Genomic DNA, 27,170 nt, shown 5'->3' on the forward strand with positions numbered 1-27,170 from the left:
GCCTTGCAAGGCGCCAGTGACTCACCCGGTGATGGCTGGGTATCAGGGGTTTCCAGGCTCTAACCCTGCCACTTGTAAACGCTCACCATTTGCTTCCCTGGTGGCTCAGTGGTAAAGAAGTGAAGTGAAGTCGCTTAGTCATGTCTGACTCTTTGCGATCCCATGTAGCCTGCCAGGCTCCTCCGTCCATGATATTTTCCAGGCAAGAATACTGGAATGGGTTGCCATTTCCTTCTCCAGGGGATCTTCCTGACCCAGGGATCGAACCTGGGTCTCCCGCACTGCAGGCAGACGCTTTCCTGTCTGAGCCGCCAGGGAAGCCCATCGGCAGTAAAGAATCTGGTTGCAGTGCAAGAGATTGCCTGCAATGCAGGAGACCCAGGCTTGATCCCTGGGCCAGGAAGATCCCTTGAAGAAGAAAATGGCTGCAGTCTTCTTGCCTGGGAAATACAATGGACAGAGGAGCCTGGTGGGCTACAGTCTGGGGTCACGAGTGTCAGATGTGACTTGGTGACTAAACCACCGCCACCATTTGCCACCCCTGCCCCTGCTGCATGCCAGCTGTTTATGTGTTGCTGTTTAGTCGCTAAGTCGGGTCTGATTCTTTGTGACCCCCTGGACTGCAGCACACCAGGCGTCCCTGTCCTTCACCGTCTCATGGAGCTTGCTCAAACTCATGTCCATTGAGTCAGTGATGCCATCCAACCGTCCCATCCTCTGTCGTCCCCTTTTCCTCCTGCCCTCGGTCTTTCCCAGCATCAGGGTTTTTTTCCAGTGAGTCAACTCTTTGCATCAGGAGGCCAAATTATTGGAGCTTCTGCTTTAGCGTCAATCCTTCCAGTGAATATTCAGAGTTGATTTCCTTTAGGATGGACTGGTTTGATTTCCTTGCAGTCCAAGGGACTCTCAGGAGTCTTCTCCAGCACCACAGCTCCCTCTGTATCTGTATCATGTCTAATATTGACCAATCTCATGGTGGTTGCCAGCCTGTTCTCACAGTGAGAACAGTGAAGCAGATATTAACCTCATTGTTAATGGTTACTATAGATCCAAGTGGATATTTCTGTTTTGTCAAGTCAATAATGGCAAGGAAGACATTTTAAAGGAAATAAACTAATACTAATTGCTTCCAAATATGATCAGTAAAGCAGTTCTTTCTAAGAAAATACATATTTTATAATCTTGGCTTTTTCTTTTTTTCAATTGCTTGTTTGAGGTCTATTTTATGTATCATGAAACTCACCCATTTCAAGGGTACAATTCAGTGCTTTTTAGGAAATTTACAGACTTGTGCAACTGTTACCTTTAAGCAGTTTTATAATATTTTCATCTCCCAATAAGCTCTCTTGTGCCAACTTACTGTTAATCTCCATCCCCACCCCAGCCCCAGGCAACAAGTAGTTTACTTTCTTTCTCTATAAATTTGAATGTTGGCCATTTTAAGATGCAATATTTCTCAGCTCCTGTGTTCTCCTTTGCCCAACTGGAGACTCGACAAGAGGTAGCATGATCATGGGATGATGGAAAAAGTGTGGACCAGGAGCCACGAGATCAGCTCAGCTGGGACACTCACCCATTATCTTCGAGGGGTGGGTGAGTCCTCTTGGGGCTTAGTTTCTTCATCAATAAAGCTAGCATTACAATAGCTTTGCAAAATTGCTGAGAGATAACTGGTGTGAAAATACCCTGTGAACTTAGTAGGTGGCATCATCCTGACTCAGAGGTGAGGAAAAGGAAGCTTAACTAGAAAGGGATGGGGCTGGAGTCTACGCACAGTGTTTCTGGTCCTGAAGCTCAGGTGTTTCTTAGTTCTCTGAGGTGGACAGAAGAACATAATTCTCTGCTGGGCTTATATATCGTTGACCTTCATTTTGAACCAAAATTCTGCTCCCTGTGGTCCCCTAGCAGCTTTCCCCAGCAGGCCCCACTGCAGGCACAGCCAGGCAGTGAGAAGCAGGAGTCTCTTCCAGATGCTCAGCTCTGATGTCTGTGGCTTCCCTGCATGCCCAGGTGAGCAACTGTGGACCGGGCATCTAGGTTACCCCTCCTCCAGCACGCACCTTCCCATCACTCAGTCCTTCCACCCCAGACTTGTTCATGCACCTGCTCTTCATCAGGGTGGGACCCTCTCCAGCTCTGTTAGCCGACCACTCTGCACTCACCTTCCCGTGAATGCCGGGTCACTCCCATCAGAGGCCGGGCCCACTTTCTCCAACCCTGACCTTGGGGACCAGATACTAAAGTCATCCTGCCATTAGTCATTTGCCAGAGAGTCATTTGTCCTGAGCACAAAGGAGCCAGCCACAGCTCCAGCCATGTCTGGGACTTAGAACCTCCACAGTCAATACTCAGCTCAGCATATATGCAGAAATGATTAGCTGCAAAAAGCGCCAGGCCCCTCCCTGAGATTCTGCACTTGCCTCATCAGGTAGGAGGCATCGAGTGGGGAGCTGGGGTCTGCCCTTGATTCCATGATGAAGGCAGCACAAGGGCCCCTGTGGGTCCTCTCTGCTCCGCCAGGGAGTTTACCCTTTTGCAAAATAAGTTTGGTCTGGTAAGTGTTCTAAGTTATTTTCTGCAGCCTTGTCCTTCCACCTCTCCACCCAGCACATACCATGTTCTGGGTTTATTCCCTTTATATATTTGGGTTTTATGTAAGATTTTATTCCAAAACGAATTCCACTGCTGAAAAGAATGGAAAAACACTGGGTTGGTTGCCTCCAGCTCTAGCAAATAATTTAAGACGTTGTAAAAAATGTCTTTCAAAAGCAAGCGGGCTCCCTATGATTGATACAAAATAGCACTTGGTTGACAAGCTTTCTACAGCTTTTTTTTTAAAAAGAGTCTTCCTTTTAGGATTTCACTGACAGGTGAGCTTTCAGAAATTTTATTCGGAGCAACAGATAAAGTAACAAACGCCTCGGACATCTGTGCAGCACTCTTAGCCTTCACGCTGGTTATTCTGTTTCGTTCCCAGCTGTCTCCTGCATATAGATCACTGAGGGGCGCTCAATAAGCAGAGGGTCTCGAGAGAGCCTGCGGAATGGGCATAACACAAAAAAGCAGAAGGTGCCTCCATAAAGGTGCACCAACATTTCAGGCAGGGACCCAACTCTTCATACACTTTCAGTCAAAGGTGGGTGCAGGGTCCCCTTAGTGACTTTCCTCTGTGTGTGTGTGTGTGTGTGTGTGTGTGTGTGAGAGAGAGAGAGAGAGAGAGAGAGAGAGAGAGAGAGAGAGAGAAGGCTTGGGAAGGAGGCAGAGAGAGAGCAAGGTACAGATAAAGGTCCAGAGAGAAAAATGCCCATAAAGAGATACAGTTACATAGAAACAAACACACAAAGGCAGACAGAAACCAAAGTGGGGAACAGGAGGATAGATGTGGGTACAGGGGAGATGGGGAAATAGGAAGTCCCAGAGAAACAGAAAGTGATGGGGTCAGTTGAAACATTTGTTGAATACAGCTTAAAAGGGACTTGGAAGAGTTCAGACACTTGTTAGCAGAACCATCAGTGGATTGTATGTAGGCAATTTGAATTAAGAAACTATTAAAAATTAATTGGACAGTTGGAGACATTTGAACAATAACTTAGTGTTTTATGATATTAACTTGACATTTGATCATTTTTGAGTGTGTTAATGGGATCAGAGTTGTGGTTTTTACAGAGTGCTTGTCATTTGGAGACATCTGAAATATTTATGAGTCAAGTGATTCAGTGTCTGAGCCTGCTTCAAGATAGTGTGGGGGGAGCGGTGGGAGGGGACGTCCACGATTGTTTCCATAGGTTATTTTTTAAACTTTATTGATAATTTGAAGATAACTGCTTTACAGTATTGTGTTGGTTTCTGCCATATATCAACATGAGTCAGCCGCAGGTGTTTGTATTGTTGAAGATGGGTGATGGGAACACAGAGGTTCCTGATTCTGCTACTTCTGTGTGTTTGAGTTTTTCCATAGTATGAAGTTAAAAATATATTTGTTGAATGCTTGTCCTGGGTCAGGCATTGTGTGGGGAAAGAGAGAGGCAGTGAACAAAACAAAGACAGATGTGGAGATGGAGAGGAGGAGGGAAGGCAGAGGCAGACAGAAACCCAGAGAGGCAAAGGAAAGACAGAGAGGAGGGGGTGCATGCTCCAGGCCAACATGCAAAGAGCAGGCTTCACCCCAGTGGCGCTGACATGTTGACGAATGCCCCAGGGTTCCTCGGGCCCTCCCAGGCCTGGGTGTAAACTCAGATCATATGGACAGTAATCATTCCACCCATCGCCAGCCGATGATTCCTGGCAAAACCTCCTGTACAGGTGTCCCGGGAGCCCTCTGGAAGCTCAAACCCAAGTCCACTCAGCAACCACACTGTGTCCCCAGCTCTCTCACCTCTTTCGCTGTCCCTTGGCCTAGATTGTTGCCTCTGTTGGGCCAGAACCAGGAAATATTTGCAATAACTTATTGCTGTTTACTTTGCTTCCTCACCTCCCCCTCTTTGTTCTATTAAGAAAAAAATTAGCTTCCAACCCAGGCAAGATGGTTGTTTGGGACACTAGTCCACCATCTCCTTGGTCTGCTGGCTTTCCAAATGAAGAGACTCTTCCTTGTCCCGCCCCAACACTCTCTAGCCTGGTTGGCCTGTTGTGTGGCAGGCATTAAGAGCTTGGCCTGGGGAGTATGGGCACCTCCCTCCACCCTTCTGTCTCCCTGGGCACTGTGGCCTGTCCTGGGCCCTGCCATGCCTACTGGACGTTGCTTCTTCTGCCAGGTTGTGGTTACCCACACATGGAGCTGCTGGCTTGACCAAAGAAAATGCTAGAGCCCTTTGTGTGACCAAGTACTGCATGCAGGAGAGGAAGGCATCTCTCCACTCTGGCTCACAGGAGGCAGAGGAGAGGCGGAACCGGGCTGCTCTCTCTCCCTCAAAGCTCAGATTCTTCACACCACACCCCTTCCCATGTCCCTTCCTAATGCCCTGTCCTCCAGTGATGCAGAAATGATTTCTGAAGCCATTCTCCTAGCATGCAGATACGTGCAAAGGGTGCCCTGGTGTAAAGGCACATGTTTCGTCTTTTAGGTGTGGGTGACTCCTCTTCTTCCTGGGGCGGGGATGCTGGCCATGACTAAGGAGCACCTGCACGGCACGGGGTGCTAAGCCCTTCACTTGTGGGGTCACTCAGTAGGCACTCTTTCCCCAAGCCTGACCCTCTCCTCTTTCTTCCCACCAGGAAGATCTCTTCTCAGAAAAGCAGGCAGGTCTTCTGGCTGGCTTATCCCAGTGGAATTTGCATTCTAAACCTCTGGGCTTTTGAATGGGGCTTGGGAGCATGTTTAGGGCTGAGGTCAAGAAACCAGACTGAGGGGTAGATGGAAGGCACCTAAAGGCTGATTAAGCATTGTGCTAGGTGTTTTCATATCCTATGAGATGGATATTATTATTTTAATAGTAATCATGTGTTCAGTTCAGTTGCTCAGTTGTGTCCAACTCTGCGACCCCATGGACTGTAGCTCGCCAGGCCTCCGTGTCCATCACCAACTCCCAGAGTTCACTCAAACTCATGTCCATTGAGTCAGTGATACCATCCAACCATCTCATCCTCTGTTGTTCCCTTCTCCTCCCACCTTCAGTCTTTCCCAGCATCAGGATCTTTTCAACTAAGTCAGCTCTTCCCATCAGGTGGCCAAAGTATTGGAGTTTCAGCTTCAACATCAGTCCTTCCAATGAATATTCAGGACTCATGTCCTTTAGGATTGACTGGTTGGATCTCCTTGCAGTCCAGGGGACTCTCAAGAGTCTCCTCCAACACCACAGTTCAAACCCATCAGTTCTTCAGTGCTCAACTTTCTTTATAGTCCAACTCTCACATCCATATATGACTACTGGAAAAACCATACCTTTGACTAGACAGACCTTTGTTGGCAAAGTAATGTCTCTGCTTTTGAATATGCTGTCTAGATTGGTCATAACTTTGCTTCCAAGGAGCAAGTGTCTTTTAATTTCATGGCTACAGTCACCATCTGCAGTGATTTGGAGCCCCCAAAATAAAGTCTCTCATTGTTTCCTCATCTATTTGCCATGAAGGGATGGGACCAGATGCCATCATCTTAGTTTTTTGAATGTTGAGCTTTAAACCAACTTTTTGACTCTCCTCTTTCACTTTCCTCAAGAGGCTCTTTAGTTCCTCTTCTCTTTCTGCCATGGGATGGTGTCATCTGCATGTCTGAGGTTATTGACATTTCTCCCGGCGATCTTGTGTACTATTATTATAATAGCAACTAGCACTTATTGAGCATTTACTATGCACCAAGTGTTGTGATATGTGCCCTACACATACTGTCTACACATTTAATTTTCACAATAATCCAGTGAGGTAGGTTGCTTTGTTCCTCCCATCTTATCAATGAGAAAGCTTTGGGGAGAGTAATGGGTGCAAATCCCACTGTATCAATGCTTGACCTTGTCTTGCTGGTGTCGTCTGACCTGCATGTTGAAGTAGGGAATGCTTGGCTATCGTGGCTCAAAGACTGTGTGTGCTGTACCTGTATAACCTTGAGAAACCTGTTATGATGAGATGCTGATGCTACTCTTATTCTCTAAGACAATGACTGACTCTGAAACAGAAAAAGAAGAGGCAGCAAAAAGGCTTTCCCTATCGTAGGCAGAGCACGTCAGCTCCATTTGAGATGCTCAGACCACCTCCTACCCCCCGCACCCCGCCGCCCACCAGAGACAAGCAAATGCCTCATCCTTCTCATTGCTTAATCAAACTGGGATCCCATCACCCTGTTGAGCCAGATGGTTTCTGACAATATCAAATGGGGCTTTGTGTCGCTCAGCTCTGCCAGCATTAAGATAGATGGGGCCACCATTAGCCACAGGTGTGGAGCTGGCTTGTGAGAAGCAGCCCCTTACACTGCCGTCCTTCTCATCCAGGCTTTGTAGGTTGAGGCTGACCTTCCTGTTGCACTCCACCCTGAAGTCAGTACTGGTTCCTCTGTCAAATCTCTCCTCTGTTGAAGAGAATTTCCAGATGCATGGACATGGCTTCTAGCCTAGCAGTCCCTTCCAGACGTAGAAATCTGATCTCTCATCTCCTCTCTTCATTGCTCCGGTCAAATCAGGAAGAAGTACAGGGTGTTATTAGAGACTCTTAAGGTCTCCTGGAGCTTGGCTACTCGAAGAGTGTAAAGTGTGTTCCATGGACCAGTGGTGTCAGCATTCCTTGTTTGACCTCCAGAACTTCAGGCCCAGCCCTCATCTGCTGAACTTCGGACTTAGATTTTTAACAAGATCCCAGGATATTAGAGTTTGGGAAGGACTGCAAAACTGGTGGTTCTCAAACTTGGCTGCACACCGGGGGAATTTCCCAAAATACCCGTTCCCACTTCCCACAGCTTGGTCGGGAGGTGGTTCAGGTAAGGCGTTATTAAGAGGTCCTCAGGTGATCTCAATGTCCCCCTGGGGCTGGGAACCCCTGCCTTAGAGAACTGGGTGATACCCACTCCTCATTCTGTGAATGGAAATGACAGGAGTGGCCCCCTTGCCAGAGTTCTAGCACACGGGCGCTGAGACGGCACCCCTTGCAGGACTCTGACTTAAGCCCATCTCCTCCTCCTCCTCCTCCTCGCTTCCAGCCTGGAATGTGCAAACAACCTTCTCTTTTGCCACAGACAAAGGGGGCCTCTATGGCATCATTTTCTGGAAAGGTGGGAGGTGGGGAGCAGCTAGGGTGCTTGCCTTTGCCACAGAGAAAAAGGAGGACTTCTTCCTGCAGGATGGGAAAGCAGAGAAGGGCTTTAGGCTTGGGCTGTTGCATCTTCTTGCTCCTATTGGGAAAACAGAAGTCCCGCTGGGCAGAGCTCGGGGAGCGGGTGCTCAGGGCCCTCCTGGCGTCCCCCCAGCTGGTGAACTGCTGCCCTGACTAGTGAATTGCAGGAGTGATGGGCCCTCGCTTCCCCCTGCGCCCTCCACCCTGGCCCTGCCTGTTCCTGGCACTCCTGCTGGACTGAGAATCCCTCACTGCCCAGGCCCTGAGTCTCAGCGGTTTCCTCCGCACAGCTATTTTGGGAACAGGAACTCAGACATTTGGGTGGAAGAGGACAAGCCAAGGGCCTGGAGGCAGGCCGGCCGAAGGGAGGGCCGGCAGTTCAGAGCAGAGGCAGCCCCCACGGGCCTCCTCCGCACACAGGCCTGGTCATGTGGCCCCAGGGGCTGCTGCTTGAAAGAGCCCCCATTGTCCACGCTTCATATTTCAGAGAACCAGACTCAAGGAGGCAAGGCCTGACTGTTTATTTGTTTTAAAAGCAAGAGGGGGCTCCAGCCAGCTTGCATTTTCAGCTCCAGAAGAGGGGTGTGCACAGGCACGCAAGCCAGACTGACTTCTCCACGTTTGTTTTTCTAACATTGGAAACCGTGTGGTTGGGAGAAAATTCCTGTCACGTGCAGGGGCCTGCTTTCCCCGGGAAGTGTCCAGCGACTGCTGTGTCAACACTGCCACGCTTGGCACATTGCCCTCCCAAGGGGCTGATGTGATGTGTCAAGGGGAAGATGCAACCCAGCCCCTCTGGGGGGCTCGTGCGTGGTTCAAGGGGAGGGTGGGCATTCGAGTGGGCAAGGTATTCCCACGATGACTCGGTTGTCACCCCTCCAGAGGCCATCGCTGCCTCCCTCGGGTTCCCTGTTCCCAGGCAGGGCTGTGTTAGTGTGTGCAGCTACTGACCGTCCTGCTCTTACAGTGCCTGGTCGGGGGGCGGTTATGGGCGGGGGATGAGGCCAGGGGTTGAGCATGGTTCTCGGCTTCTCTAATTAACCGTGTCCGGGAGGGCCCTGGCGTAGGAGGAAAGGGCTTTGGCATCTCAGAGATCAGATGGAAGTGCCCATGCTGGTACATGCCAGCTGTTTTTCTAGCACTTCCTCTTCGTGGTGACCTTCCAAGGAGGGGTGCTGAGGATGGTGCAGGCACTGACCGTGAGGTGAGCATCACGGCTGCTCACTGGGTGCCCATTCCTTTCGCCGGTTTGTCCTTGGAGGCCCGCTGGGTGGTTTCAACTGTCTCTTCAGCCATAGTCTGAGGCCACGTGTGCTCCCTTTGCTTTCAGGAGACGGAGGACAGCCACCCGTTCAACAGCGAATGTTTCGGATAGCGGACTGCATAGTCCAAACAGCCCTCTAGACCCCAAGTACAGCCAAGGAAGCTTTTCTTTTCCTGCATGGAATAATAAACTCCAGGTCCCCTGGATGGCAGGAAACTGCATCCAGTTCAGCATCGTGATTCCAGGCATTCCTGGGGGTCAGTGCAGGATCTATAGCTTACAGTGTGTGCCGAGTGCAGCCCAGAATGACAGGGTGGGACTTTGTGCCCCTCCTCCTGGTTCTCCTAAACTGCTGGGCTTTGGGAGCAGTCCGTGAGTGAGTGATGATCTGCGGTGACCTGCGTGGGTGCGGAGGGAGCACCCCCGGCTTTGGCTGCTGCCTGGGGCGGGTGGGGGGGGGGGAGTCTTCCCCCATGCGAGGAGAGGGGACGCTGACAGCCTAGCTGAGGCATGCTGGTCATGTCATTCATTCTCTGGGGGTGGCCTGTGGGTGGTCTGATCTCCAAAAGGCTCCCCTGGAACCAAATCAGTCATGCCTCCCTTTGACCCTCAGTACATAAACTGTTTCCTCCCATCTGGTGTGTCACCTTGAATTACCTCCTTCACCTGGCAGTTCCCAAGGCAGCGTGTGGCTCTTTCCATGGTGGTGCATCGTTGGAAACATTGGAGCCTCCTCACAAGGCCATGGCCACGGAGAATGCTGTCCACCTGCCCGCTTTCCTCTGTACCAGCTCCCCTTACACCCTGCTGGCTCCAGCGAGGTACCTGGGTAAAATTGCCACCTTGGGGAATCCCTAGAAGGAAAGCAAAAGGTCTTGCTTCTCTCTCTGAGCTCTCCCCAGACCTCCTGAAGAGCCTGCTTCTGCTTCTCCTCTCTCCGAGGATGATGGTGGTGAAGGATGATGGTGAAGAAGTGATGATGAGGATAGTGGTGATGATGTGTGTGTGTGTGTGTGTGTGTGCAGTGAAACACGTGGCTTCTCATTCTCATCCTTAAGCTCTGCTCTCCTCCAGTCAGGCAGAAGGAAAATCTGATTTTTGCCCCCTGAAACCCGTTTGCATCCATCTGTCCAGTCTCCATCTCAGAGTCGTGTTCTTGTTTGGAGCTTCTAGCCAGGGAGTGCCGCTGCTCATATACCCTTGACTGGAGACCGATTCTCTTCTACCTGGGAAGGTCGTCCTCTTTGACTAAGCACACAGCTTCAGGGGGGAGGCACATGGAGCAGTGAGGGAGGAAGGGGACACCCCCCTAGCCAGCCAGATGGCCCCCGCATCCTTAGAGCTGTGTCCTTTAGGGTCCGGGGTTCTGTTGCCAGTGCTGGAGGCATCTGTGCCTCAAAGGATGATTTTGATTTTAGTTCCCAGTTGGTGGAGAGTCCCAACAAGAAGCCACAGGGGATCAAAAAAGGGCACATTTAATTAATATGTCATGTATCAACCTGCCACAGATATGTAATTTTTGAGTTAACCAGTTTCAACTCCCCTCTCAAGCTGTCCGCTAGCCACCGGCAGTCATCTCGCAGTTTGACTTTGGACACTTCACTTCAGATCTCAGGGTCTCAGTTTCCCAAGGCTGGATCATCTCTCAGGCCCCTTCCAGCTCGAAACTTCTAACACACTCATGTTTGGGATTCTGCACAAGCCTCTAGGTGCTGAGCCCTGACGTCCATGTGAAATACACTGAGTCCTCATCAGACTCCAATTTTCTCTAGGAATGGACGGGGGGGTCTGTTATAGATTCATATAATCCACTGATAATCCAAAACCCCACGTTAGCCTCCGGTTTTGATCTTATGCATTAGAACTGCGAACAAGCTGCAAAATTGACCAATTTGAATTCTACCTGTCCCTTCCCCTTCTATCCTCTCAAAGACATTCTAATTTGATCTGTAATGTGGCCAAAGGGCAGACAGTAGAAGGGAGGAGAAGCCAGAGGCATGGAAAATCCCCAAACTGGATCATCCACCCCCTGGATAATGGGCAGTGACCTGAGCAGAATGCTCAATGAGCACTCATTTCCCCCCCAAGCCAGCCCCTGTCCCCACGCTGTAATCTCCATGGCAAAATGCATTAAATTGTTGAGCTCCTTAGACAAATTCTACCATTTCTCACCCAGTTCACAGGCAGGCTAGATTTTTGAAACTGAGAAGCTAGTTAATTGTCATTTGGACGTAGCAGAATTTCAAGTACCTTACTAAGGGAATTTCCTAACGGTCCAGTGATTTGGGACTCCGTGCTTCCACTGCCTTGGGCCCGGGTTCGAACCCTGCTTGGGGATCTAAGATCCTGCAAGCTGTGGAGTGTAGCAAAAATAAAAACCTTACCAAAATGCCAGTCTTGGGTGGGTGGGGGGCAAGGACTCAGTGGCTCAGTAGTACAGAATACAACTGCCAGTGCAGGAGACGACACAGGTTCAATCCCTGAGTCAGGAAGATCCCCTGGAGAAGGAAATGGCAACCCACTCCAGTATTCTTGCCTGGGAAATCCCATGGACAGAGGAGCCTGGAGGGCTATGGTCCTTGGGGTCGCAAAAAGTTAGACACGACTGAACGGCAGCAACAGCATCCCATTTTCCATTTTTGAGGGGGAAAGTCTGATTGGTTCTTGGCCAGCCAGTGGATAAGCTATCTTTGGACCAGACAAATGGATGCTCATTGCATGCTCTATCTGCAGTCCCTGCCTCTAAGAGACTGACCTATGTACTCTAAAACTCTGACCAAAGGTACTTGGACCAGGAGTGGACATCTGAGCTGGTTAGTGCTTGTATTAAAAAAACTTTAGGGCTCTATGGTGAGAGGCTAGATCAGTCATGTGGCCAGGTCCTTCCCCACCATGGACCCTGTGGCCTGCATGAGGACTACATGAGTCTCTGAAGTCCTTCAGGTGCCAGTGTCCCATGTCTTTCCTAAGCTTAGAGCCTCCTGTAGTCTCCCAGATCAGATCTCAGCAGGGATGAAGATTCACCGAGACAGAGTGCCCACCTTGGGGTAAACTGGTAGCCAAGAGCCACTAAGCCAGTATTGAGATGGTAGAGAGGGCTGGGAGTTGACGGTAAATCACAAGAGTCAGTGGCCGGGACTACGTCAATTGTGACTCTAGGAAGGGATGGACAACCAAAAAGTAGAGCTGAGAAGTGTCCCTTAGCGTCACTTAGTGTCCTGGCTGGGTTGGCTACCTGGATGCTTCTGGTATACAGAGTTGTGTGGCCCCATCTCAACCATCTGATTTTGCCTGGGGCTGGGGAACTTCCAGGGAAGAAGACGCAAGTCCTGCCCACAGATGGAGTTAGGCACCGCCCCACTGCCAGATGCCCTTTACCTGCAGGTGCACCCAGCTCTCAGCTGCTGTGAGTGTGGGCTGTTGGTGGCTCACTGTCTTTTTCCTTCTCCAGAGGATTGCCCTTGGCTGAGCCTGAGGTTACACATCTTATCTCGAGAGGGAGCCTGTAGCCAACTGATACATGGGGACAGAAGGTCAGCTCCTGGCTTTAAAGTGGGACTAAAGTTATGCTGCAGTTTAGCCTTGGGAACAGCCCAGGAGATCAAGCTGAGGCTTGTCTCCAGCGGGGACCACACCCAAACTTAGCTTCCTCCTTGCTTCCTCCTGCTCCCTCCATCATCCTTCTCCCAAGACTTACCTTCAGTAAATCATCTGCCTTTTGCATTTCTGTTTCAGGTTCTGCATCTAGAGATCACACCTGAATGACACTTTGCTGATTAACACTTGCATCTTAGAAATTTTGTGGGGCCCACCTTTTCATATCTGTTTCTTTCATGACTTTGGGATCTTTCATCCTAACAAGGCAATTCCAATATGGTGAATTTATTAAGACTCTTAAGGAATAATGGAACCACTACTGAACTGGATAAATTCATTTAGAGCAGAAAGATTTGGGGCGGGGGAGAAAGATTTTTGGAGGGGCGGTGTTAAGGAAGATTTTAATTTGCTATCCACTGATAAATATTTGTATTGTAACAATTGAGCTAGGGAGAAAAAAAAGACTGTATTTGTCTTATTTTGAATTACTTCCCTAACACACAAATTAATAGAAATTGCTTAAAGACTATGGTATAGGAATTTCTATCCTAGACTTTTCCTTTATTGTTTCCCTTTTAGCTCATGTCCCATTTCATCCTCCTCCTCCTCCTCCTCTTTTTTCCTTCTCTCCTTCACATTCACTGTTACTTTCTTGCTCTGATACTCATCTCAAATTTTCAGCTCCTGGAGTCATTACAATGTGTATATCTTCTCAGAGGAGCTCTGTATCACTTCTCGTCCTTCAAAAAAATGATCTCAACCTCTATCTTCTTAAGAAAGAAGCCCCCCCTTCCTGCTTCACCCCACCATGTTGCTGAAAAGGCACTTGCAAATTATACTTCATCAAACACTTTCTAGACCTGTGGCAAACTTTTCTTTTTGAAATCCTAGAGCAAGCCTTGGAGTATCTCCCAGAACAATAAAAGCTTATTAAGTATCTGGTGAATTATAATCGCTGGAGGCTGTGAAAAATAATAACTTATTGGTGATCACATAATGTTTCTATTTTTTCACTATAGATTACTAGAGCCACAACTTTTCAGCTTTTTCCAGCACACTTAATTTGAGCTATCAAAGCTCCTTATCCTCACTTTCTTATTCTTTCTTTCTGTCTGTCTTTGCAAGAAAAATAACAAGAAAAGGGGAATTAAATTGAGTCTTTTCATCTCATCTTATTATCAAGATTCTGTTCTACAAATTGAACATGAAATGATATCCAAAGGTGGCTTGAAGTTAGTAGGACCAGCAGGGTTCCTAGAGTCCAATTTCATCCTTTGATATAACTCTCAGGAGATTTTTTTTTTTTTAAAGACAAAGCAAACTTGGAGAGCCAACTTCATCGGAATCAATCATAAAAGATAAGTAAGAAAGTCTGGGTAATGCAGAGGAGGATCAGACCTCTCACTGTGTATCCAACAGTTTGCGAAAGTCAGAGAGAGTGGATAGGCCCAGGTTGTCATTACTGGATTTCAGCTCTTGAGTAACCAGCCCTGTCCTTCCTTTCCACGCTTATGTCCCATTATTTTCTCCTCCTCTCGTGTTGACTCACATTCTTCCCTTTTCTCTCTCAATGTATATGCACATATCTACACACTCACACACACATGTATACAGTTTAGAGAACAGTCCTACAAATTAGGACCGTATCTACATCATGAGTGTTAAGATTCAGAGTCTGTCATTAACCTTGTTTATTTCAGGGATCAGCTGAAGTTCACTAAAATTCCTAAGATATTTTCCTAGCTGATGGTGAAGGCTAGAGTTGCCAGTTAAAATATTAAAATAGAGGATGCCCAGTTAAATTTGAATTTTTTAAATAAGCAATGACTAATGACACCTCCTTATACTAAAAAAATTGTTATTTCTCTGAAATTCAGCTTAACCTGAGCATCTGTAGTTTTATTTTGTTATATCTGGCAATGCTAAAGGAGGCCTCAGGGGAGGGATGCAAATGAGAGCAGTGATGTTTGCGGGAGAGGCTGAACCCAACTGGAGGCCTGGAGGTGAGAGAGTCTGTTGATGTGGCTCACAAAATCAGCTTTCTGGGGCTGGTGTGGACAGGCAGAGATGAGATGGAAAGGGTCAAGTGGCAAATATCCAGCAGAGGGCATCTTGGTGACTCTGGGCATTCAGGTGATGTGGGTCTACTGTGCCGCAGGCTCTGACACTGGGAGCTCACACTTCACTGTCGTATGCCTGTCTGGGGGGGTTCCCTCTGCCCTGGGAGACTGTCAGTGTGTGAGCTTGGGCAGATGGACTGCCATCCCTACTGAGAGGCAGACACCCGCTCTGTGGTCAGTTTTTTCCTGGGTTTGTCTTTCTTCTTCCCAACTGCAAGTGAGAGCAAGTTCAAGGAACCTTCCTGGCCTATGTACTGGGGTTCTCCAAAGAAACAGAACCAACAGGATCTATATCTGTCTATATGATTGTTTCATATTTGTTGTTGTTCAGTTGCTCAATCATGCCTGATTCTCTGCAACCCCATGGACCGTAGCACACCAGGCTTCTCTGTCCATCACCATCTCCTGGAGCTTGCTCAGACTCATGTCCATTGAGTTGGTATACCATCCAACCATCTCATCTTCTGTTGTCCTCTTCTCCTCCTGCCGTCAATCTTTCCCAGCATCAGGGTCTTTTCTAATGATTGTTTTATATATGTATATGTATAAAGCAACGGTCAGTGGCATTCCAATTTTCATATATGTATATAAAACATATATATGTAGACACACATACAGAATTCCTTATTGCTCAGGGGAGGTCAGTCTTTTGTTCAACTCAGATCTTCAGCTAATTGGATGAGGCCCACCCACATTTTGGAGGCCAATCTGCTTTACTCAACCAACCAATAAAAATGTTACTCTCATCCAAAAACACCCTCACAGGGACATCCAGAATAATGCCTGACCAACCGTCTGGGTACCACAGCCCAGCCAGGTTGAGGCATATAGCCATCACAGACTGTTTTTAGTGTGGTTGTTGACCAGAGTCACAGAGGTCATCTGTTACCTCCTGGGTGCAGTGGAACAACCAAGGCTGGGCTCTTCTGTGCAGTTCTGGGGCTAAAGCAAGAGCATAGTATTCCCCTGGCCCTGGCTTCTTCCTGTCTCTTTCCCAGGAACCTGCCAAAGGTGTAGGCAGGTGGTCAAAGATTAGAGGATTTTGAATGTTGGTCCTCTCACCCTCAATCTTCAGCTGCTTGGAGGCATTTAGAAAAAGAGGCTACCGCAATCAAGAAACCATTTACCTGAAATGATTGTTATGAGTTCTTGATTATGGAAGACATTAGAAGGCAGTATCATAGTTTGCTAGTATATGACATTTTTGTGCATGCTGACAATACTGCTATTAACACATAGCCATCAAGCCTAGGAGTTTTTCAGACTCTCATGAGGTTGATTCCTAGAAGGCCTGCTCACATAATAACTAAACGCAACCGATGAGTGTCTTTGGAAAAACAGTGATGCTTCTCAGGCAGATATGAATGGGTCCTGATACTCAGGAACAATTCAGATTCCTTTGTATTAGAAAGAATATTCAGTTTACATTATGAAGCAATTTCAGGTTTCACACAATTAACTTATTGCCCTGACAATGTTCAGCGGTATTTCGATTTTCCTATTAGGTGTTTCTCCTCTAGGTATATTGCTACATCAAAGCTTTTTAGCATTACATTGGTGAGAGTGAAAATAAAAATTATGGTCTCATCCTTAGATAAAAGCTAGTGATCAGGGCTGCCTGTAATGGTCCAGTTGTCCCAGGAGTTACAGACATTTTTAATTACTGAGATGAAAGCAGATGTTTACATGTAATTCCTAGGAAGCCACACTGTGATTCTCCTATTTTGTGGCAAGAACTTCTTCCAGTCTTTCCACAGCTATGATTGGTTTACCTCATAGTTAGTTAATACAGTTTCCAAAAGATGGTACCACCCCTGAGTCCTAGATGGCAGAGTGTCCATAAAGTATTGGAAAATCCCAACATCCAAATGAAGAACTCAGAGTATCATTTCTTGAGTTTGTGTTTTCCTGTGATAATCTTCTGTTGATAAGCTTAGCAAAGTCACATTTTACAAAAGTTTTAATTCCCCAACAAGATCAACAGGAATTTATTGACTTTCAGTAGAGATAATGCTTAAATGTCTCGGCTAAATTGTATTTTCAGTCTCCATAGGGTCTTACCTCACCCAGCGGCTGAGTGCTGAAATAATGCACGGGTGGCTAGTTCAAGGACATCTTGTTTGATTAAACGTTCAATCAATCTCTTATGCAAAACAAGAGCTCCATTTATAGATTTCAAGGGAATTGGTAAAATCATTATCGAAGGCTCTAATCAGTGGATTGACATGTTTTGGAGAGGTCTTTCTCACTGTGGTGTGGAAAAACATTTAGAGGGATAAAGATCAGCAGCAGGAAGACCAGTTGGGGGTTGTGCTGCAGTCCTCTAGAAGTGTCTGAACTGGACCAGGGGTGGTAAGGTTGCTGAGGAGCCGGAAGTCTAGCCTCACACGGTGGTGCTCATGAGTCCAGCCTCACAGATCTCCTGTGACGGGGAACATAATTGAGCACGGGCTCTGCGCCCGTGCTGAGCAGTCCAACAGCATGCTTGTGTCAAAGCCGTGCTTCCTGGGGACTGCTCTCCGCCAGTTATGGAGGACGCCAGTGATACAGATTCAGGCATATTCCCAGGGGACGATGGACTCTGATGGCTGGGTTTGGCTCCAGAGCTCCCGGATGGCTTTGTGGAGACTTCCTTACGCTGCACAGCAGTAAGGACACGCCTGCCCAGCCTTCCTCCCCTCCTGCCTGCCCAGGGTCACACTGCATTGTGAGCTGATGGATCTTCCCGCCTTGCTGGCACCCTCCCCATGCTTTCTTACGGGCATTTCCCTAATCAGAATCCTTGCATGTTTACACACGCTTGGTGTCTGCTTCTTGGAGAACCTGGACTAACACAGGAGAGAGTGTCAAATTTTAAAAAATGTTAGATATCTGAAAAATAGACTTGACAAAGGAACGAGGGAGAAAGAAGAGTTTTCGATGCCTCCTGGTCTTCTGACCAGCAGTGGAGGAAGCACTGCCAGAGCTAGAGAACCTGAAGTGAGGCGTGGGTTTAGAGTTGAGATTTGCTTTATTAAAAAAAAAAATTTATTAAGCGTATAGTTGATTTTACAGTGCTGCGCTGGTTTCAAGTGTACAGCAAAGTGATTGTTATACATACACATATATTCATTCATTTTCAGATTCTTTCCTCATATATGTTATCACAGAATATTGAGTAGAGTTCCCTGTGCTATACAGTAGGTCCTTGTTGGTTATCTATCTTCTTATATAGAATAGTGTGTGTATGTTAATCCCAAAGTCCTCATTTATCCCTCCACATTTGATATCTGTAAGTTTGTTTCTGCTTTGCAAATAAGGTCATTTGTATCATTAAGAAAAAATTAGATTCCATATGAGTGGGGTCATTTGATACTTATCTGTCTTTTGCTTCTCTTAGTATAATCTCTGGGTCCATCCATGTTGCTACAGATGGCATTCTTTCATTCTTTGGTATGGCTGAGTAATAGTCCACGAATATATTTACCATTTCTTCTTTATTCATTCTGCTGATGGACGTTTAGGTCTTGGCTATCGTAACCAGTGCTGCAGTGAACACTGGGGTGCGTGTATATTTTCTTTTTAAAAAAATTTTATTGGAGTATGCTGCTAAGTCACTTCAGTTGTGTTCGATGCTGTGTGACCCTGTAGACAGCAGCCCACCAGGCTCCCCCGTCCCTGGGATTCTCCAGGCAAGAACACTGGAGTAGGTTGCCATTTCCTTCTCCAGTGCATGAAAGTGAAAAGTGAAAGTGAAGTCGCTCAGCCATGTCCGACTCTTAGCGACCCCATGGACCGCAGCCTACCAGGCTCCTCCATCCATGGGATTCTCCAGGCAAGAGTACTGGAGTGGGGTGCCATTGCCTTCTCCATTATTGGAGTATAGTGATTTATAGTATGTTACTTTCAGGTGTGTAACAGAATGAACCAGTTATAAATACACATACAGCCACTCTTTTTATTTTCCCACATAGGCCACTACAGAGCATCAAGTAGAGTTCCCTGTGCTATGCATTAGGCTGTCATTAGTTATCTACTTTATAAATACATAGTAGTGTGTATATGTCAATCCCAAACTCTCAATTTATCTCTCCCCACCCCCCTTATCTCATGGCAACCACAAGTGTACTTTCTATATCTGAAACTCTATTTCTGTTTTGTAGATAAGTTCATCTGTACCCTTAAAAAAAAAAAGAGAGATTCCACATATCAGTTCAGTCACTTAGTCATGTCTGACTCTCTGCGACCCCATGAACCATAGCATGCCAGGCCTCTCTATCCATCACCAACTCCTGGAGTTTACTCAAACTCATGTCCCTCGAGTCAGTGATGCCATCCAACCATCTCATCCTCTGTCGTCCCCTTCTCCTCCCACCCTCAATCATCTTTCCTAGCATCAGGGTCTTTTCAAATGAGTCAGTTCTTTTTATCAAGTGGCCAAAGTACTGGAGCTTCAACTTCAACATCAGTCCTTCCACTGAATATTCAGGACTGATCTCCTTTAGGATGGACTGGTTGGATCTCCTTGCAGTCCAAGGGACTCTCAAGAGTCTTCTCCAACACCACAGTTCATTTAGCATGGATCAAATCTTTGCCTTACCACCCGCAGTCTTTGTGACCTTGGACAGGTTGCTTCACTTCTCCATACCTCATTTTCTCCTGTGAAAGAGTGATGCCAAAAATTTCCATCTCCTAGGGATCAGTCTTGACAGTGACTGGCACATGGTCTGGGCTCAGTATCTAAGTGATTTCTAAGCCTGGAGTTTGTATTTAATTTTTTTTTTTTTTTTTTTGGTCATACCATGCAGCTTTTGGGATCTTAGTTCCCCAACCAGATATTGAATCCAAGCCCTTGGCAGTGAGAGTGAGAAGTCTTGATCACTGGACCACCAGGGAGGTCCCCAAGCCTGGAGTTTTTTATCTGCCTGGGTCCTTAACTGCATAGCGAGGGTGTTGGCCTAGAGGACCCTGTCAGATTCTGCTGCCTAACTCATATGCAAGGACCCTTCCTCAGCACACTCTGCACTGCCACCCTAAAGCCCATGGCTTCTTCCTCCATGCCCCGCAGTGCGCTGGGGCCCCTCTGTGGGCTTCTCATGCTTGCTTTGCTCTTTTACTCGATCGTGCACAAATCTCTCTAATCCACTGGATTGGAAGCTATTGGGGGGCAGGGAATATGCCGCAGTCTGCCTTGTAACCCAACAGTGAGCAGCATAGTTCTTAGCAGGAGCACAAAGGTGCTTGTAATAAATTAAAGTTGGCCTCTGGAGAATGATGGTGGCAAAACTGAGAGTTATTATAGTAATATTTGGGTTGAATTGTGTCTCCTATCAGTCACCATGCTTAAGTACTTTTTATGTATCATCTCACATAACTCCTATCAGCCATAAAGATAGGCATTATTATTCCCATTTTGTAGATGGAGAAAGAGAGTGAGAGGTTTAGTAGTGAGTTGCAGTACTGGGGTAGACACCCAGTTCGGTTGGCTTCCAAAGATACTAAATTGCCAGAGTCTTTGAGGCTCTTTCTTCCTCAGACCCTTGTAGGCTAATATGTGCTGCAGTCCACTTCCTCCTTTAGTGACCCCAAAGCCACCAAGTTGTCCCCTCCCTGCCAGTAGCACCCCTTCCCATCCATCCCATGCAACTGTGGTTGTCATTCCAGGCTGCTCCCCCCGCCCCCAACCCACACACACCCAGCAGCATCCCAGCACTAGCCCTCACCATCCCCATCAGCTCCTTCTGCTGCCCAGGAACCTTGCCAACTGGATGCCTCAGTGCATCCAAAGGTGTCAGTTACTCCAAAGGTTATTTGTCCAGGACAGCATTCTCACTTAGGCTGTTGATGTCTGGAACCCAACATGGGAGAACTTTGAGTCCAAGACAGGTTAGGCTGGAGAGGAGAGGTAAATGGGGAGCAGCAGCACCTTCTGGTCCTTCTTGAAGCAGATCTCAGACACCATTCCTTAGGGAGAAGCGTCCTTTTCTTATTAGAGAGAGCTGGAAGTGAGGCATGAGACTGTTTGTATTATGCTTACTCCTGGGGGGATCTGTTAATAGAATCATAAATCTGTGAAGGCCTCAGAGCTTCTCAATTCACTGATCAGGCAACTGAACCCCAGCAAGGTTAGTCACAATGAGATATCCAAAGTGGCCGAGTCAGGACCAGGAGGAAAGTACCATAGGGAAGGCACTTCGTCATTAGAGCTGGGCTCCCTCCCTCCCCTTCTCTTTCCTGTCACCCACTTGCTTCTCGCCTTTGCTAAGCGGGAGGCTAAATCAGAGCCATAGTTCTGAGAGGTCAAGTTCCAGAGTGGGCCGGTGCTGAGGTCACCCAGCCGTGCAGTGAATCACTCTGGATGGAAGGTCACCTTAAGCTCGTCCTCCTGTGGTCAGCTCCATGGGGTGCAGCCTTTGTCAGCAGCTGTGGAGAAACCTGACTGATCCTGTCTCAAGATGAAAACCCCTCCTATGAGCTTCACCTTTTTTTTTTTTTAACTTACCTTTGGCAATCTTGCTGTGCTGCAGCCAGGACAACCCCGTGGGCTGCCCTGGGAGATGCAGAAGCCCTTTACTGGGACTATTTAACTCCAAGTTTGGGGGAAAATGGGCTTATTGGAGAAAGCCATTCCCCGGTGTCCCAGTGGTAAAGAACCTGCCTGCAATACCAGAGACCTGGGTTTGATCCCTGGGTTGGGAAGATCCCCTGGAGAAGGAAATGACAACCCACTCCAGTATTCTTGCCTGGGAAATCCCATGGGCAGAGGAGCCTGGTGGACTACAATCTATGGGGTTGCACAGAGTAGGACACAACTGAAATGACTGAGCAGTAGAAACCTCCAGGAAGGCAGCCATTTTTAAGAAAATTATAAATGGCCAAAATGGACTAAAAAAGCATAGGATCTATCTAAACTAATAATTATGGAAAACTCTAAAAGTTATCCAAGAATTACCTGAAAGAAAACCACCAGTTCCTAGCAGGAATATGACTGAATAACTTTTTTTAGAAACGCATTATTCTTTTGTTATATAAATTATTGCAGAACTAAAAAGTGGGAAAAGAGCCTCCGATTCATTTCACAAGAGAAGCATAACCCTGATTACCATTCAAAAAAGAAAATTACAGGCCAATCTCATTTATGAGCATAGATGTAAAAATTCTTAAAAAATGATTACAGCAAATGAAAAATATAGTGAAAAGAATATGTCAAGGGTTCTTGGAATTCAAGGATGCTTTGAAATCAGATAAACAATAAATAGAATTCACCAGCGGATCACAGAGTTAATGAAATTTATATCTATTTCTGATGTTTGACTAGGAGGAGAATGATATTTATTTGAGGTGCTGGTTATTCCCAGTTTTTGTTCTCACAGTTTTTTTTTCTCTCCCTCTCTCTTCCCTTTTTTTTTTTTTTTACCCCACCTGAGGCTGTTGTTCTGAGGTTGACTTCTACAGACTGCATCCGCTGGGTCATCTGTGTTTGGCTGTTGGATGTGGGCAGAAGCCTGGAAGAGAAAGAGGGGTTGGATAATTATTCTCTGCATTCCTCCCCAGCTCCTGGAGTCTCAGGGACGGTGGTGTTCCTTTGTGGCTGCAGCGATATTTTTCCATGCCCTTTTCTCTTCAGGCCTAGGGGTGGTAATGGATTTCCACTGTTGCTAGGTCCTGGGTGCCTCAGCATCTTTTGTCTGTCCCCTCAACCCAGCCCACGCTGCTATACTTAGTGTCCTCGTTCACGTCTGTTTAGTTAAATTCCTTTCAGAGTGCCATCTGCTTCCTGCCAGGTCTTGACTAATTTAGCATGATGAATAATATTTATTGTAAACCAATAAGCAGCATCATATTTATTAGTGTAATTACATTATTTGATAGTGCAATAACAGGGGGGAAGCTCTTAATTTTCTTTTTAGACAGTTTTTGGGTCAATGAGAAAATTGAATTTGAAATCACAGATGGTAGAAATAAGCAATAATAAAATACAGAGTATCAAAATTAATGGAAGGTAGTCAAAGCTGGTTTCCCTGGGAAATAAAGCCATAAACATATATATTAGAAACTATAAAAGAAAAAAAATTTTAAATGCGTTCAGGAGGTTAGGAAAAACCATCAAGGGTAATAAATGGAGTCCTGGAATTAATAAATTACAAAGCAGAAAAAGAGGAATCAGTAAATTAAAAATCTGGTTTTAATTTCTTTAACAAAACCACTTATATTAGAAATAAAATTGAAAATTAAAATGGAGAATTATACAGTGTTCTTGGGGCTTCCCTGATGGCTCAGATGGTAAAGACTTGCAGGGTTGGGGGGGATAGAACCTAGGTCTCCCTGGGTCTAGAGGATCCTCTGGGGGAGAAAATGGCAACCCCCTCCAGTATTCTTTTTTTTAATTATTTTTTTAAATTTTTACTTTATTTTACTTTACAATACTGTATTGGTTTTGCCATACATTGACATGAATCCACCACGGGTGTACATGAGTTCCCAAACATGAACCCCCCTCCCACCTCCCACCCCATATCATCTCTCTGGATCATCCCCGTGCACCAGCCCCAAGCATCCTGTATCCTGCATCAATCCCATGGACAGAGGAGCCTGGCAGGCTACAGTCCATGGGGTAGCAGAGTCAGACACAGCTGAGAAACTAACATATGAATAGATGATATTAAAAGGAGTTTCAAGAAATGATTGGCAAACCTACATGGATGAAGTGATTAATTGTTTAGAAAATATAGAAATCACCAAAATTTACTTCAGAAGAGACAAGAATTCTAAACAGGCCAATAATCAGAGAAGAAGTTGAAAATGCATCATTCTCTAATCGCCAGGCCCAGATGGTTTCTCAGGTAAAGAATTTCAAACGTTCAAGAACCAGAGAAGTCCAACACAGAGACTGTCTCCAAGCACGTGGTGAAAAAGGAAGCCAAGAGTGACAGCGGCACTCGGTTCAGAGCGGAGAAGACCTCCAGGCTCACTTGTGAATATTGATGCGAACATTGTAAGACAGATCAGTAACTAGAACTTGGCACTGTGTTAGCAAAATTGTGAACCATGGCTCAGCAAAATCCGGGTTCAATAAAGTCAAAGGTGGTTCAGAATTATGAAATCCTCGGTACAGTTCACCCCAATCAAAGGAGAAAAGCTGTATATTCATTTCATGGATTTAAAAAGTCATTTGAAAAAAGATAAAATAGAAATATGTAGATATCTTCTCCAAATGCTTAAGTTATCTCCATCAAAACGCCGGGTTCATAATGAAGTATTTAACAGCAATATTGCCATTAAAACAAGTGACAAAATGTACCTTCTGAATAACGGGGGGAAGCTCTTAATTTTCTTTTTAGACAGTTTTTGGGTCAATGAAAAAATTGAATTTGAAATCACAGATGGTAGAAATAAGCAATAATAAAATACAGAGTATCAAAATTAATGGAAGGTAGTCAAAGCTGAGCATTTGGGTTTTCTGGAAGTTTTAGCCTTTACAAATAAAGTGGTTTAAAAGTAAGGGATTAAAATAATGGATGGGTGGAGGGAAGCAACATTATGATTATGTCCTGATACCATGATTATAAACCTTGAATAACCCAGAAAAAAAAACTGAAAAACTATTAGAGACAATAAGAAGATTCAGTAAAGTAGTTAGAAATTTAATATATAAAGTCAACAGGCTTTGTTTACACAAACAGTAGATGTAATATAAAAGAAAATCTCATTAATAAGGGCAACAAAGATGAAATATTAATGTGTCAGGAATAAAACCTCTGCAAGACGCTGGTGTTCAAAGAGCCCAGTCTGATGTCCTCACATGGAACATGACACAGGAAAGGAAGGGCCCTTTTCCTCCTCTCTTGTGCATGAAAAATCAACTGTCCTGGTGTGTCTGCGACTCATTTATCAATAAACCCCTCCTGAAGACGTGAAATGTCCTGATTTTGGCAATGGAGGTAAAGGAAAATGGAGGAAAAAAATACAAAAGCCATGTGGCAACCCCCAAAATAGGGACTGAAACCAACACTAATTAGTGCCAAATGGATACATATTTCTGAATTTGCTGTCGCTATTTTTCTCCCTAAACGCTTGTGTTGGCAGCCATGATTTGCTGAATCCATAGTGACGTAAAATATATTATTGCAACCCTCCAGATGGTGGGACTTTGTGCAATGTTTGGGCATTGTAATTGTGGGTGTTAACAGTTTGTCTTTAATTTGTTTGTGGATTATCTCTTGGGCTTGTATGGAGATAGTGCTGGTTTTATTTTAAACAGCTTTGTAGAGAGTAATAATTCACATACCACTAAACTGACCTGTGCCTGCATGTACAATTAGTGCATTTTGGTATATTCATAGTTGGGCATCCGTCACCACAGTCTCGTTTTGGAAACTTATTATCAACCCTTACTCATTAGCAGTCACTTTCCCACCCCAAACCCCTAACAAACTCATGCACTCTAGGCAACCACTAATCCACTTTCTGTGTCTATAGATTTGTCCCTTCTGGATATTTCATTTAAATTGAATCATACACTGTGTGGTCTTTTGTGATTTCCTTCTTTCATTTCACATAATATTTCCAAAGTTCATTCATTTTCTAGCATTTATCAATACGTCATTTCTTTTTATACTGAATAACGTTCCACTCTATGGATATGTGACATTTTATTTAGGCACTCATTAGTTGACGTTGATTAGTGTTGTTTCTACTTTTCAGCCATTATTAGTAATGCTGCTGTGAATGCTGCTGTTTGTGTACAGAATTTTGTGTGGACGTATGGTTTTCATTTCCCTTGTGTGTAGATTTCATTTCACCTGCGAGTGGAGATTTTAGAGATCTCTAAATATGGTATCATGTCATCTGCAAATGGTGACAGTTTTATTTCTTCCCATCCAATATGGATGACTTTTTTTTTTCTTGTCTGATTTCTATGGTTAGGACTTCCAACACTGTGTTAAATATAATTATATTTATTTTTGACTGTGCTACGCCAGCTTTTTTTCTAGTTGTGTCAGGTGGGGGCTGCTCTCCAGTCGAGGTGTGCAGGCTTCTCATTGCGGTGACTTCTCTTGTTGCCGGGCACGGGCTCTAGATGGCACAGGCTTAATAGTTGTGGTACACAGGCTTTGTTGTCCGGCGGCATGTGAGATCTTTGTGGACCAGAGAGGGAACCCGTGTCTCCTGAATTGGCAGGTGGATCCTTTACGACTGAGCCAACAGGGAAGCCCTGTGTTAAATATAAGTGGTGCGAGTGGACATCTTTGTCTTATTGCTGCTTTTAGAGGAAAACCTTTCATTTTCTTCACCTTTAAGTATGATGTTAGCTGGGTTTGTCATAAATGGCCTTTATTATGTTGAAATGTTCCCAATATACCAACTTTTTAAAAAGTTTTTTTAAATCATAAATCGATGTTGAATTTTATCAAAAGCTTTTTCTGCATCTATTGAGATGATCATTTGATATTCATTCTTCATTTTGTTAATGTGGTTTATCACACTGATTGCTTTGTGGATATTGAACCATCAGTTTTTTCCCACTTGATTGTCTGTGAAATTGAATGAAGCTTCATTTCTTGATTCAGAGGTTGCAGTGAAAATGTTCTGTGGGGGAACAAAAGGGGAAATTTTGATAACAGATATATTGGCCCCTTACACTATAATGTGGATTCTGTCAGGTCCTATTGACATACTTTCTATAGTGTATCGAGTGATAACATCTTATTGCAAAAAAGAACAATGACAACGACTTACAGAAATTAGCTTTCAGCTTTTCATAAATGTGTGGTACAACTTGTGTTCCAAAGCTCGCTATGGGATCAGGCTGAAGCTGACTCAGCTGAGACCCCATGTTTTTAGCTCCTCCCCCTTCCCTTCCCTCCTCCTCCCCCTTCCCAGTTGTGTCCGATTCTTTGTGACCCCGTGGATTATAGCCCGCCAGGCTCCTGTCCATGGGATTCTCCAGGGAAGAATATTAGAGTGGGTTGCCATTTCCTTCCCCAGGGGATCCTTTCAACCCAGGGATCGAACCCACATCTCTTGTGTCTCCTGCACTGGCAGGTGGGTTCTTTACCACTAGTGCCTATTCCTCAATAAATTAATTGGTCAAGAATACCCAGCTTCAGGTTCTGTTTCTCAGTATCCTGACCACAGATAGACCCGGAGGGAGATTTCATCCAAAGAGTATGTGACAAGTGGAGCAAGAGTCGGGGCACATGTTGGTTTCCAGATTTGTCCTTTTTGTCCCAACACAGTCATCTTGGTTGGGTCATACTCTGGAGAAGTGTAAATGTTAATGGACCTAAGATCTGAATGTTTAAAGTCCAGGCCGCTTCCATCATGGAGTGCCCTTATCTCAGTAAGACACTGAAGTGGAAGCATCCTTCTCACCCTCCTGGACCACTGTCACCTGGGTGGAGCCCAGGGATGCAGGCTTAGCAGAATAGGGGTCTCTGCAGATTCCCTGGCTT

The 27,170-nt window shown here is 45.8% G+C and overlaps 1 long non-coding RNA gene across 2 annotated transcripts in view; it reads left to right on the forward strand.

The window, feature by feature from the left end:
• The first annotated feature begins 7,164 nt into the window (after positions 1 to 7,164).
• LOC138424222 (uncharacterized) overlaps positions 7,165 to 27,170 on the forward strand; it is a 151,015-nt gene continuing 131,009 nt past the window's right edge. Inside the window, exons 1-3 of one of the 2 annotated variants that reach the window (XR_011250696.1) lie at positions 7,165 to 7,402; positions 9,693 to 9,840; positions 22,143 to 23,903. This is a non-coding gene — a long non-coding RNA (uncharacterized lncRNA). Of the gene's footprint in view, positions 7,403 to 9,692; positions 9,841 to 22,142; positions 23,904 to 27,170 lie in introns of those variants that run through there. The other variant, XR_011250697.1, reaches the window with a different exon arrangement.

This window comes from Ovis canadensis, chromosome 19 (assembly GCF_042477335.2).
Source record: "Ovis canadensis isolate MfBH-ARS-UI-01 breed Bighorn chromosome 19, ARS-UI_OviCan_v2, whole genome shotgun sequence".
Lineage (NCBI taxonomy): Eukaryota > Metazoa > Chordata > Mammalia > Artiodactyla > Bovidae > Ovis > Ovis canadensis.